Source organism: Symsagittifera roscoffensis, chromosome 6 (assembly GCF_963678635.1).
Source record: "Symsagittifera roscoffensis chromosome 6, txSymRosc1.1, whole genome shotgun sequence".
NCBI classification, from domain to species: domain Eukaryota; kingdom Metazoa; phylum Xenacoelomorpha; order Acoela; family Convolutidae; genus Symsagittifera; species Symsagittifera roscoffensis.
The window spans coordinates 48,282,149-48,296,448 of NC_087067.1; the positions used below are offsets into that span (position 1 = coordinate 48,282,149).

The 14,300-nt window shown below is 35.2% G+C and overlaps 1 protein-coding gene across 1 annotated transcript in view; it reads left to right on the forward strand.

Moving 5' to 3' along the window:
- Positions 1–14,300, forward strand: part of LOC134847574 (B9 domain-containing protein 1-like) — a 271,610-nt gene that overhangs the window by 218,253 nt on the left and 39,057 nt on the right. The gene's annotated exons all lie outside the window — the stretch shown is intronic.

A 14,300-nucleotide genomic window follows, 5' to 3' on the forward strand; every position in this document is an offset into this window, starting at 1 on the left:
GTAGCACAAAATGTTCCGACCATAGTCTTAAAAAATACAATAAACTTTTTCCAATTTTTTCAACAAAATAACATTGTCTGGAATGTGGGGAGATAATACAAATGGACTATCCTCGACATGACTGATAGCTCCTCTGCGATTCGCAGGAACTACAATTATTTTCCAATTTATTGTCGTTTTTTTTTCGGCGTGGTGTGATAAAAGGAGCCGAACAAAAAAACTGGGAACTAGGATTAGGCAGAAACTTGGTAGCCATCCTAAAATAACAAACTGAAACACAAACTTTGTAGAAAAATTACTAGAAAAACGAAAAAAAATCAAAAAACTTTTCAAATTTTTTGCAGTTTTTTGAATTTTGAAACTTTTGATTCCAAAAAGGCGTTTAAAAAATTAAGTAAACTAACGTTATCAAAGTAAAATTAAGTTCTTACGTTTTAAATTAAGCTCCTGTAAGCTTTTACGCTTTTAATCAACGATAAGACTGCTCGCTCGCTTTATTCGCCCGAAATAAGACAAAAAATCAAAAATTTCAACCCGCTTTTTATTGACACTGGGAAAATTTTTTTGAAATTTTTTTAAGTGGTTCGAGTCACGACTGAAAGAGTTTAAATGAGATATAATATTCAACCCAGTCCGATAATTTTTTCGGGTACTTAATTTTGCGTGAAAAACAGAAAGAAAAAACTAAAACACCCGATTACAAAGTTTCTCCCCGTTTTTAATGGTTGGAAAACAATCAGATCAATTTTTATAAACACTGAATTTTTCACGAAACAAATTTTCTATCCTTATACCAAAAAAATTCTTTTCGTACGCAAGTCTGTGTGAAAGTGATTAATTGGCTGTTTCCCAATTTTGCAAAAAATAACGAAATTTTTGTGATCGGGTATTTTTTTCATCAAGGTAACTTCAAGTCATTAGCTAATTGTTTTTGATGATTTTTTTAATCTAAAAATTATTAATGTCATGAGTCCAAATGTGAAGACAAGCATTTTACTTGTGATCGTTTTTGAAATGTTATGAGGGCTTGAAATTTGCAAACACGACCAATTTGGGATAATTTTTAGCAATATACTTCTTGCTGTCAACGTGCGAGCAATTTAATCCGTCTCCAAAACTGCTCTAAAGTTAAGTTATTTAAATTAATTCTTCACTTCACTGCAGGGGCAGATCTAAGATTTTCTCGAGGCGTTCGGATTTTCAAAAATTTTGTCGACCTTTTTTTTAGGCAGACCAATTTGATTTTCCGATTTTCCGAGCTCTCCCGAAGTACTAAGAAGACTCTGGTTTGGCCGCAGGCGAAGTTTCTGCTCCGCAGGCAAATTTTTGAAAAAAGGCCAAAAAGGGCGTTTTTACGCACTTTTTAAAAATTGTTGACCAAAAAATCGCGTTTTTTGGCGCGCGCTCTCCCCTCAAAATTAGTATTTATTGGCGCCCAATGTGCCTCTAGAAAAATGTAGAGTTCCGTCAGCCAAAAATGGATTTCAAAATAGTTCAAAGGGGGGATCCTTTGGGTGGACAGGGGGTCTAATCCCTGAGAAGGAGGCGTTTGCCCCCCACCCCCCCCCCCCCAATCCTCCCCTTGTTCACTGTATGCAAAAAATATTGTCTTTAAGGTAGCGATTCTTATTTAAAATAGTCCTTCCATATTTTGAAAAGTTCATCGTTATTTTAAATTATACCCTGGTACATAGACCTTAAAGGGCAATCGAAACAATCTGGGCGTCGCCTTGATACGAGCAGCCTTGTGGTGTTTTCATACGAAACGCAAAATCATAAAGCGGAAATGCTATTCATAGAAAATTCATCAAAGAAAAACAGCTGATCACTCAAATTTTTTGTATAAAATTGCTTATCACACAGGTTTCATATAAGTTTTTGTAACTAAGAATAGGTAATTAAAGGATGATAAATTTTTCTTATCATGAAATGGTTGAACCGAAATTTTGTTCAACCCGGGTTATTTGTTGCAATATCAAATCACTCAAAGTTGATACATACAATTCCACAAATATACAACATAAAGTCGTATAAACTTGCGACATTAAGTTTATTTACTTGCGGTTTGTTTTTGGTCAACTTTAGTTTGATTTTACAGCGCAAGTTTTGCGCAGGTTGAGGTTATTTTACTGTTTATCTGTCAGTTTGTTTATTTTGTTAATCTTAATCAAACTTACATGAAGTTTTTGCTAACTGCTCTCCGAAAATTATTGCGAAATCAGACAACTTGGGTACACAAAAAGAATAAATTGCGCAAAATTTCGGAAACAAGTGGCGCAATGATATTTGGAGAGCAGTTAATTAAACAAATTCATGTGAGCCTGAGAAAGATAAGCGGTATAAATAACATAACAACAGAACCTCAAACACTCTCCTTTGTGATTCTGTCAAAATATCATACTTCTTCGAAATAAAAATTCTTGAATTTGAAATCAAGCTTTTAGCGTGTTTGATTTCGCATCCTCATCGCATACGGTAAGATTTGACCCACATTTTTTGACCCAAGTTTCACCTACATTTCTTTTAAATCAAAGATGTTCGGATCAACCGGAAGATGTAAGATCTGTTTTCGGATCAACTGACCAACTATTAGGTTTTGATCAATAATTAACTCGAATCGCTACTATCGATTCTGATTGCCCAAAAATTCGAGTTTGAAACTACCTTGGCATCCTCCCATTATAACTCGGGTGGGAGAGGATGGTGATTGGTTCCTGACGAAAGTACCTCCATAACAGAGGAAAGCAAGTATATCATCAACTAAGGCTCAAGTACTCAAAATTCAAAAACCTAAATTAAACTATATAAGCTAGTTAAAATTTTTTTTCATACATACAATAACATCGTTGGCCCTACGGTGTTTTTTTTTGCTGGAAAGATCCGAAAATGGTTCTAAATTGAAATTTACTTGCAATCAAAACCGCGTTTTTACCCGGTCAAACTAATTGATAAACAGTTTGTGGATCACAAATTTATTTTGTGAGCAAAAGTCGTATTATGAAACTTATTTTATACGAACTAGTTACTTCTAGCAATGAACCAATTAGAATAAAAAAAACTAATATAAAACATATAAAACTTGAAGAAAACTAGTCTTTCGATCACACATAAATACTTTGGTTGCCAAAACTTTTTTTTCGAAATTTTACCCTATCGAACATATTCTCTGTATTCGTTTTTCGATACTCAAGCCCTTTCTTTTCAAAATTTGTGTCTTCCAGTGATCTAATCAATCAAGTTAAATAATATATAGACTTTTGGAGCAATTCTGGATGAAATTCGCAACATCTAGTCATGAACAAACGTAAATAATTAACTGATTTAAGGCCGTATTGGATCGATATGCCGGAAGTTTGCAAAAAAAACGAAAAAGTGCAAAAACTTAGCGCAAACTAGCATTTTTAAACGAAAAACCGTTTGATTTTAACCGAAATTTTTGTTTTTAAAGCAGAACTCTGGTTTTGATAAAAAATGCTACAAGAAGATATTACCGTGAGTGTATACAGTTTTTAATAATTTAACTCTAACTAACTTTAAAAAGAAAAGGAAGTTGATTGATGTTAAAAATTAATTTTGCAGGTATTGTAACAGCAAAATTATGTCAGATGTGAGTTAAAGACAATCGAGTTGGTAGTTCACTCATTCTTGGTGGTTCTATAAAAAGTTTATTTCGATTGAATTTCATTATCTATCCTCAAGCATATACTTAATCGACAAAAGAATCATATTAGCAGCAAAAGTAAGCATCAAAATCCGGTTTTGATTTTTTTCAAAGGCACAAGTGAATTGGCGCTTTGGGAATAATTATCAAAAGTATTGTTTTTTTTTCAGCCAGATTTTCTATTGATTTCTAGACATTTTCCGTTATGACGCTGCTGAGTCTATGATGCAATTGGTTGTTTGAACTGTACGGATTTTTCAAAGTTTGTTTTGCTAAAATCTAGACATTTTGTTTCCTGTTTTTGAGGATAAGTAAAACGAACTAGAGGTATTTAAAAAATCAAAATCCAACAGTCTGTTGAAGGGTTAGAACTTTAAAAACATTTTGAAAACTGCGGATTTTTGCATTCGGGTGTGTTTTAGTGTTTTTTTTGTTTTCCACGCAAAATCAGGTACCACAAATAATCTTCGGACTTGTTCGAGTAATATATCTTATAAAAACCCTTTCAGTCGTGATTTAAATGAACTTAAAAATTTCAAAAGTTTGACAGTGTCAAGAAAAGCCGGTTTGAAGTTTTTGATTCTAGTTTCAAACTTATAAGGTGAGCGTGCAAGCTTACAATAGCTTTTTCAAGCCGTAAAAACTTAGTTTTACTCGACCAAAATTAGTTTTTGGAGTTTTATAGCGCCAATTTGGGAATTAAAATTTTCAAAAATTCAAAAAAATTCTACAAAATATATAAAAAATTTAAAATTTCAAAGTTTTTTTTTCAATTTTTTTTGTTTTGTAACTTTTTACTAAAAACCTGTTCTCCAATAGTCCTATTTGATTATGATTGTCAAATATGCATAATTTCTATTTTTTTGTTCAGATTATTTCATCACACTGCACTGAAAAAATGTGTTTTTTAAGACTACGGTCGGAATATTTTGTGCATTTTGCACACTAACCGGCTATCCTTGTTTTAAATGGAACTATTTACTTTCAAAGCCGCATGATTAAAAGTCAAAACTTTAGCTGATAGTTTGTTGTATTATTCTCATGCTCAAGAAAATGGCTAAACTTTTTCATAAGCAAGAGTTTATGATGCAATTGGTTTTTCATTTGCACTGATTTGTGGACGGTCGTTTTGTTAAATCCTTGAGATTTCAAGATTTCGCTTCATGTTTCTAGAGATAAATGAAATGGAGTAGTGGTATTCAAAAAATTCACCCAGCAGTCTGTTAAACGGTTAGAACTGTAGAAAACTTTTTGTTCGACCATTTGAAAACTGCGGATGAACATTGCATTGGGTGTGTTTTAGTTTTTTTTAATCTTTTTGTTTTCTACGCAAAATCAGGTAACATAAACAATCTTTGGAATTGATCGCGTGATATATTTTGTAAAAGCCCTTTCAGTCGTCACTCGAACGAATTTGAAAAAAAAGGTTTTTTAAGACTATGGTCGGAACATTCTGTGCTTTATGCTACACAAACCGGCTATCCCTGTTTTAATTGGAACTATTTACTTTCAAGGCCGCTTGATAAACGGTGAAAATTTTAGTTGATAGTTTGCTGTATTGTTCTCATGGCTCAAGAAATGGGCTAAAAAAATTTTATACACAATTCAACAAAATGAATTCAATTAGAAAAAGATACTTCAATGATGTGATTTGCTTATAACAAGCGGCGTTCAATTCGCTGATGTTGTAAATTGTCCGATATTTGTAAAGATGACTTTTTGATTCGGCTTGAAAATAAAAAATCTCCTCACAAAGCATAGTTTTATGTTTTTGAAGTTGAACTCAAAGCTAAATTGAAAGCTAAGACGAGTGAATAAAGAGCATTTTTTTAGTATACAAGGCATCACAATAATAACGAATTTTCAAGCCAGAAATTTGCAAGTTGAATCACTTAGTTGAATAACTGTACTAGCTCAACAAAGACAATACTTTCACATCGGTCAAGTTTTGCGCCAAATTTCAATCTTTTCCCTTGAAATACAATATTTTGTGTGAAACAATTATGCGCAAGGTCGCGAGGCAGATTGATTAATCGTTTTTTAATTCCAGGGTTTACTTCCTCTGAAGTCTTGTTGAAAATTTGAGATGAGCACATTGAAAGGCTCTGCATGGACGGGCAAGCTGTACTTCGACGAAAACACTGGACATGAACCCGCAGCCGAAGCTGCACATGAATTGAATGCTGAGCAGTTGGTGCAACGTCTAAATGAACTAGCAGTTGATGAGAAAATATTAAAAGTAGAAATGTGGAAGGAACCTCTGTTTCATGCAATGCCTAATGTGTCTTTTTACCCTATGTTTCATGCAATCTTTCTAGTGCAGACCGAGGAATGGTGGTGGTCGATTGAAAAGAATTCGAAAAGGCTGATAATGCAGAGAAGCCGCGTGATGGCTGATAATGCAGAGAGAGCTAAGAATGAAGTCCTATACTTTCGTCTACGTCAACAACGATGTGAAAACAATGGATACATAGAACAGTTGAAAGAAATGACTCTGCCCTCTGCTGATGCCAGTCTCTCAGACTTCTTCATGGTTTTGCAGGACAACGATGAACTTGCAAGAGAATACAATCTCTTCAAAGATAATTGCCAATACTTTGCAAATCGATTGTATGAATATTTCGAAAACGAGGAATACCAAGGAAAGTTTCGCGATCTCATTGAAAAACTCAGAAAAAAAGTCGCTAGAGACCTACGAAATTTTGCAAACGAACTCCGAGACCACAACCAAAAAGATGAGGATGGCGATGGCGACGATGAGGCGTAGAGAACGTGTTATACCATTTCAGCCAATTTACAGTCGAAAGAAGATGGCTGCAATTTAACATAAAAAACTTATACTCTCGCTTGATGTTTTATTATATCTGGTTAATACTCCTGCTTGATGTGTTATTATTTCTGGCTATTAAAATTTTCTTTCTATGAATGCAAAACAAAAATTATATAACTTTCCGCAACTATTGGCTGCTATATTGAATAACCTGTAATTGAACTCTAACTTTATCTGTTTTTCAGACTACGTAAGTGCAGATAAATTTAAAATTGGAGCTGATTTTTGAGCAAAATCACTATCAAAATCAATTAAAGGCAAGAGAAAGATCGCTTTAAAGTTCCTTTTTTGCTTCATCAAGTTTTTCGAAACATTGAAAATGTAAAAACAAAAACCTCGACATATTTTTAACAATAACTAACAATTTTAATTTTAACTTTTTTGCTTCAAGTTTTTCGAAACATTGAAAATGTAAAAACAAAAACCTCGACATATTTTTAACAATAACTAACAATTTTAATTTTAACTTTTTTGCTTCAAGTTTTTCGAAACATTGAAAATGTAAAAACAAAAACCTCGAAAAATTTTTAAGTGTTGACAGATTAATCAATTTGCTCATTAAAACAAAAATGATTTGGGCCGATTATTCATAAGTAGAATTGAAGGATAATTGGAGTAGCGTTTTGAAAATGTTATCTATACCAGACGCAATTACTCAGTTGCGTGCAAGTAGCACATGTTCCTACAATTATTGATATAACGTTCAATGCGCTTTTCTGAGTGCGTGTATTCTTTTGAATAATTTCATCTTCTGAAAATATTTCTCTCGATGAGTTTTCTCTTGTTCTTCATCAAGTGACCTTTGAAATCTAATCGAACGATTGAAGAATACACAAAACAATTTTTTATTTTTTATGAAAACAAATTGAAAAAGCTTGAAAGCTTGGACCAAAACATTTGCTACGCTTCGATTCTCATTTGCTGGTAACCCAAGTTTTAGAACTTATTTATTTGATCAAGCTGTTTTGCGCAAAAACATGATTTCTTTGTTAATTTTCATAGAGAGCGAACCAAGACTGAATAAATTTTCATTAAATATATTACTCAAAGCAATCTGAAATTTATTTGTACTACCTAGTTGTTTCATTTTTGCGTGAAAAGAAAACAGAAACACCATTTTTGGCAAGATTGTATGGAAACTAGATTTTCCTTAATAAATACCTTTTAAGATTAAAAAAAAAGATGCTGACAAATTTTCAACTAAGTTTTGCTCGTTTTTCGTACTATCCATTTTGGTTTCTAAGTTGTAACAGAACAATCACACTGAAGCTCAAACTTCTTCAAGCTCACTTCTGTCGATAAGTTGAAACATGGTCAACCAACAACAAATTGTTTTGCGTTGAACTGTTTCTCAATTCAGCTGAAACTAAAATGACTGGTGATATTAGGTCGATTCTCTGAACGTCCTGACTGCCTTATAGCATCTGCAATCAATAGTTATCTTTTTTTTCTAATTCAGTGTAAATTTAACTTAAAATCAAAATACATTGGTTTTGAATGGTGCAAGGAAAAGTTTTTCGTTGCTTGTTCACAGTTGTCATCCTGTTTTTTTGATCATCAAACATCTCATATTCTTCGAAATAATATGCAAATGGTGTCGAAATTCTAATATCATAGGAGTCAGTTATGCGCGATGAAAGCCCCAGTTAACAGCGTGTGAATTTTTAGAATGCCATTCCAATTGTGTAACCGTCCTCAACGCTGAGGGATCGCCATTTGGATCTTGTGCCTCTGATGCAAATGTTGGTTGCTCTTAGTATAGCGAATGAAATTCTACATCTCACCCAGCACATGACATGACTATATGGGCGGTCCTATTTTGATTCCAGGCCATCTGCTAGTCGTTTGACGAAAAACGTGAACTCCGGTGCCAAAACACCATCTATTGAAGTGACAAGTGGAGTGAAAGACATGTGCTTTTCTTCACAAGCTGGTCCGTACTCATTTTTCTTCTCAATCTCTGAAGTTTTCAGTACATTCATGGGATTGCGGTTTTGGTAAGACGGAGCGTCAGTGTCTGAAAGATCTGCTATTAGTGCCGGGGTTCCATTTTCTACATCTGGTTCTTTTACGACAGGTTCTCTTTTCACATCTTTCCACAAAATTGAAGCAAGATCGCCCACTGCGTCTCTTATTTCGTTGTGTCGTAGTGTTACCAGTCCGCCCTTCTTGCAAGAAGGTGCATGCTGTAAGTCAAAATCTTGTTGACATCCATCGCATCTCGAGAAAGAACGTTTGAGTGGTTTTCTGTACCTGACACATAGAGCGTCTCTGAACTCTGTGGCTGACAAATCAAAATTATCTTTCAACAAGGGCAGCGAAGTTAGCCACAAGGAACAGCCATTTCAGCCAATTTACAGTCGAAAGAAGATGGCTGCAATTTAACATAAAAAACTTATACTCTCGCTTGATGTTTTATTATATCTGGTTAATACTCCTGCTTGATGTGTTATTATTTCTGGCTATTAAAATTTTCTTTCTATGAATGCAAAACAAAAATTATATAACTTTCCGCAACTATTGGCTGCTATATTGAATAACCTGTAATTGAACTCTAACTTTATCTGTTTTTCAGACTACGTAAGTGCAGATAAATTTAAAATTGGAGCTGATTTTTGAGCAAAATCACTATCAAAATCAATTAAAGGCAAGAGAAAGATCGCTTTAAAGTTCCTTTTTTGCTTCATCAAGTTTTTCGAAACATTGAAAATGTAAAAACAAAAACCTCGACATATTTTTAACAATAACTAACAATTTTAATTTTAACTTTTTTGCTTCAAGTTTTTCGAAACATTGAAAATGTAAAAACAAAAACCTCGACATATTTTTAACAATAACTAACAATTTTAATTTTAACTTTTTTGCTTCAAGTTTTTCGAAACATTGAAAATGTAAAAACAAAAACCTCGAAAAATTTTTAAGTGTTGACAGATTAATCAATTTGCTCATTAAAACAAAAATGATTTGGGCCGATTATTCATAAGTAGAATTGAAGGATAATTGGAGTAGCGTTTTGAAAATGTTATCTATACCAGACGCAATTACTCAGTTGCGTGCAAGTAGCACATGTTCCTACAATTATTGATATAACGTTCAATGCGCTTTTCTGAGTGCGTGTATTCTTTTGAATAATTTCATCTTCTGAAAATATTTCTCTCGATGAGTTTTCTCTTGTTCTTCATCAAGTGACCTTTGAAATCTAATCGAACGATTGAAGAATACACAAAACAATTTTTTATTTTTTATGAAAACAAATTGAAAAAGCTTGAAAGCTTGGACCAAAACATTTGCTACGCTTCGATTCTCATTTGCTGGTAACCCAAGTTTTAGAACTTATTTATTTGATCAAGCTGTTTTGCGCAAAAACATGATTTCTTTGTTAATTTTCATAGAGAGCGAACCAAGACTGAATAAATTTTCATTAAATATATTACTCAAAGCAATCTGAAATTTATTTGTACTACCTAGTTGTTTCATTTTTGCGTGAAAAGAAAACAGAAACACCATTTTTGGCAAGATTGTATGGAAACTAGATTTTCCTTAATAAATACCTTTTAAGATTAAAAAAAAAGATGCTGACAAATTTTCAACTAAGTTTTGCTCGTTTTTCGTACTATCCATTTTGGTTTCTAAGTTGTAACAGAACAATCACACTGAAGCTCAAACTTCTTCAAGCTCACTTCTGTCGATAAGTTGAAACATGGTCAACCAACAACAAATTGTTTTGCGTTGAACTGTTTCTCAATTCAGCTGAAACTAAAATGACTGGTGATATTAGGTCGATTCTCTGAACGTCCTGACTGCCTTATAGCATCTGCAATCAATAGTTATCTTTTTTTTCTAATTCAGTGTAAATTTAACTTAAAATCAAAATACATTGGTTTTGAATGGTGCAAGGAAAAGTTTTTCGTTGCTTGTTCACAGTTGTCATCCTGTTTTTTTGATCATCAAACATCTCATATTCTTCGAAATAATATGCAAATGGTGTCGAAATTCTAATATCATAGGAGTCAGTTATGCGCGATGAAAGCCCCAGTTAACAGCGTGTGAATTTTTAGAATGCCATTCCAATTGTGTAACCGTCCTCAACGCTGAGGGATCGCCATTTGGATCTTGTGCCTCTGATGCAAATGTTGGTTGCTCTTAGTATAGCGAATGAAATTCTACATCTCACCCAGCACATGACATGACTATATGGGCGGTCCTATTTTGATTCCAGGCCATCTGCTAGTCGTTTGACGAAAAACGTGAACTCCGGTGCCAAAACACCATCTATTGAAGTGACAAGTGGAGTGAAAGACATGTGCTTTTCTTCACAAGCTGGTCCGTACTCATTTTTCTTCTCAATCTCTGAAGTTTTCAGTACATTCATGGGATTGCGGTTTTGGTAAGACGGAGCGTCAGTGTCTGAAAGATCTGCTATTAGTGCCGGGGTTCCATTTTCTACATCTGGTTCTTTTACGACAGGTTCTCTTTTCACATCTTTCCACAAAATTGAAGCAAGATCGCCCACTGCGTCTCTTATTTCGTTGTGTCGTAGTGTTACCAGTCCGCCCTTCTTGCAAGAAGGTGCATGCTGTAAGTCAAAATCTTGTTGACATCCATCGCATCTCGAGAAAGAACGTTTGAGTGGTTTTCTGTACCTGACACATAGAGCGTCTCTGAACTCTGTGGCTGACAAATCAAAATTATCTTTCAACAAGGGCAGCGAAGTTAGCCACAAGGAACAGTTGTTGTCGATTATTCTCTGGATCGCTCGTTTTTGATCTGCTGGTAAAACTGCAAGCAATTCATCGAGTTTATCTTTGTCCACAGCATTTTGTTTCTCCTGGTGATTATTTCTTGCTTCTCTCATCTTTGTTTTTTGTAGAGTTTGGTCGAAATCATCTTGGAGAAGGATCGAACTCACGAGACAGTCGGTTGCTTCACGTGAAGTGGAAAATGCTAGTTCGGCACCTTCTATTGGATTTCGCACGCCTAGTCCCCCTCTTTTGACAGGAAGTGAATATAAAACACGATCTGAGTGTGTGACACTAGAAGTTCCTAGTAAGCTTGGCAAAAAGTTTTCCTCCAACATCTTCTCGAGAGGAGCAAACAACTGCGACGTATCTTTGACTACTCTCTGGACAAAATTCCATTCGCATTGCAGTGATCTTGTTAATCCGACTAAAGCAGCTTGAGGTTCTTTTTCTGCCACTTTGGACAACTCGCCAAGACAATCCCCAACCATTCTTGGACCTTTTTTAAAGTGAAACAAATTTTGCCTTCATCAAAGCCAATAAATCCGCCCAAATATCGTCTACCTTCAAATATTCTGATGCCGAACCTGTCAAACAATTGATGAGCTTTTTCAACAAAGTTCGGGTGAACAACCAAATAACTTTTGCTTGGCTCGGGGTAATAGCCATACTTCGGGCCGTTTTCAGTCAAAGATGACAACCGTTCAACCAGGTTTTCTAATGGGCCGAGAGCTCCCGAATCATCTGCATACCATGTTTGTAAATACTTATCTCGGTCTTTGAGTGATTCAATCAATGGCATCAATGAAACCCCATAGAATAACATCGCTAGTGGATCACCCTGTGTAGTGCCTTCGCTACTGAAAAGAAGTTCTGTCGTTCCTGCAACAATTAGCAGTGCATACCCTCTATATGTGTTGAAAAGAAATCGTAAGCACCTTGGCCAAAGTATTCTAGCATTCCATAGAGCCGTTTCCCTGTTCAATGCATTGAATGCATTTGAGGCATTCATCAATAGAAGACCATGTCCGTCCTCTTTGGTGCTATTAAACAACTCCTTCACTGCGTGTACAGCTCCTTCTATTCCTGCTTTCACACCACAAGCTAGTTGTTGAGATCCACAAGTTTCTTCGAGATCTTTTTTTGGTCGCTTCGGCCATACATTTACACATTACTCTTCGCAAACACTCACCTATGCCAATGGGTCTAACTCCGGGGCAATTGTCCAAAGCGATCAGACGACCTGACATCAATGCTCGTATTTGGTTCCATGGAATAATTTCGTTAGCTATCTTTGTGATCAGCGCTGCCACTTCGTCTTTCAAAGCCGAACTGTGTCCTTCAAATCGAAGAAATGCGTCTTTCCAGTGTTCCGAATCTGTTCCTGAAGGTCCGGCTCCACCGTGCATTGACCTCGCAATTTTTTCTATATAAGAAGAAGTGATGGTTACTGTTTCTAACTCAGGCAAGCTGTCTACTTGTATTCTTGCTTCTTCTTTTGACTGTTTTGCTACGGGATGCTTTTCTTTCAGAATGTCAATGACTAATTTTCTTGTTTTTGTTGTCGAATCAATAACTTCGTCATTTGGATGGAGCAAACCTCCGCCAGATCTGCTTGTCAGCCAACGCATGGCAGACCGAACTTTCCCTTCCATCATCATTCGTGCAAAAACCACTGCGGTGTGCTCGTCTTCAGATCTGTTTTTTTCATAGGTTTCCTCGGTTGTTTTTGTGAACATCGTTTGGCTTCTCGTAGTAGAATATTGAACTTACTATATTCTCAGTCTTCAAGTCGTCTTCCTATCAAAGCTCTCAAATCACGTGTGGTTTTTATCATTGGGTCCCGCTGTAAGATTAATCGGCTGAATACAAGATGTCGTTCTGAACATTCGTTTTGGTTCAATCGGCAGACTTCTTTCGTTAAAAGATCAACGTATTTACGGCCAAGGTTTCCCCCCGGGATTAAATACAGTTTGCCTTGGAGGTTCACACTCACAGTCCATCTGTTCCCCCATTCAGTTTCTTGAACTTCCTTAGATCTGTCGAGAGACCCTCCAAAGGCGTCAAACAAACAGTTTGTGACGTTTTTTGTAATAGGTACGACAGGATAATGGTCTTGCTCAACGAGGGTCATAACACGAAGCTGTTGAGTCGCCCCAATATGTTGTTCTTCATTTTCTATTTTGTCTTCAGTTTCGTTGTATGAATCCTCTTGTTCATCGTCACTAACTCTCTGCGACGCAAAAACGGTGTCCTCTTTTGGATTTTCTTCCGAGTGATCACGAAAACCAAAATAAGATGGCGGTCTTATCGCTCTGTCGCTTCTCCTCATCATTTCGTGTCAGGGTTGACAAACTCCTCAATAGTTGCAATAGTTCCGATAGTTGCTATTGTTGCAATAGTTGCGATTGTTGCAATAGTTGCAATATTTGCAATAGTTGCAATAGTTGTCAATGTTGTTGTGGTTGTTGTTGTTTTTTTTTCTTTTTCTTTTCTTGTTTAACAAGACACGTGCTAAATTTGGCGTAATTTTTGCTAAAGGCCAAATTATCTTTTTATAGTTATCTTTTTTGTCTCAATTTTTCTCCAATTTGATTGCTCAACAAAAACGAAAAGTTGAGCATTTGCGATCTGTTTTTAGCCAGCATCTTATTGCAAGTTTCTGATATCTATTTTTAATGAGATTTTTCAAAAATACTACAGGCAAATATTGAAGGGATCATCGCTTTGTTTCCTAAATGTTTCGCAGTTTCCAGGAAACTGACTTGGTCCAGAGAAAACAAAAATCAACCTTTTTAATCAAAATTTAGTTAAAGTCAAGGTCAGCTAACTTTGTATCTTTTTATTTTCCTGAAATTAATGAAAAAATGTCAAAAAAAGTTGGCTGTTTTGCAAACAAATTAAAACAGTACACAAACGAGAGTTCAGAATTTTTTGACCTGATCGTTATCAACTGATTGTAAATCAGCATAATTTTTCTCTTTAATTTAAAATTATGTAATGTTATCCAAGCCAACTCGCAGAAGAGCTTACGACTTGTGATTTTTCCCTGCGAGGCACTATCTTAACC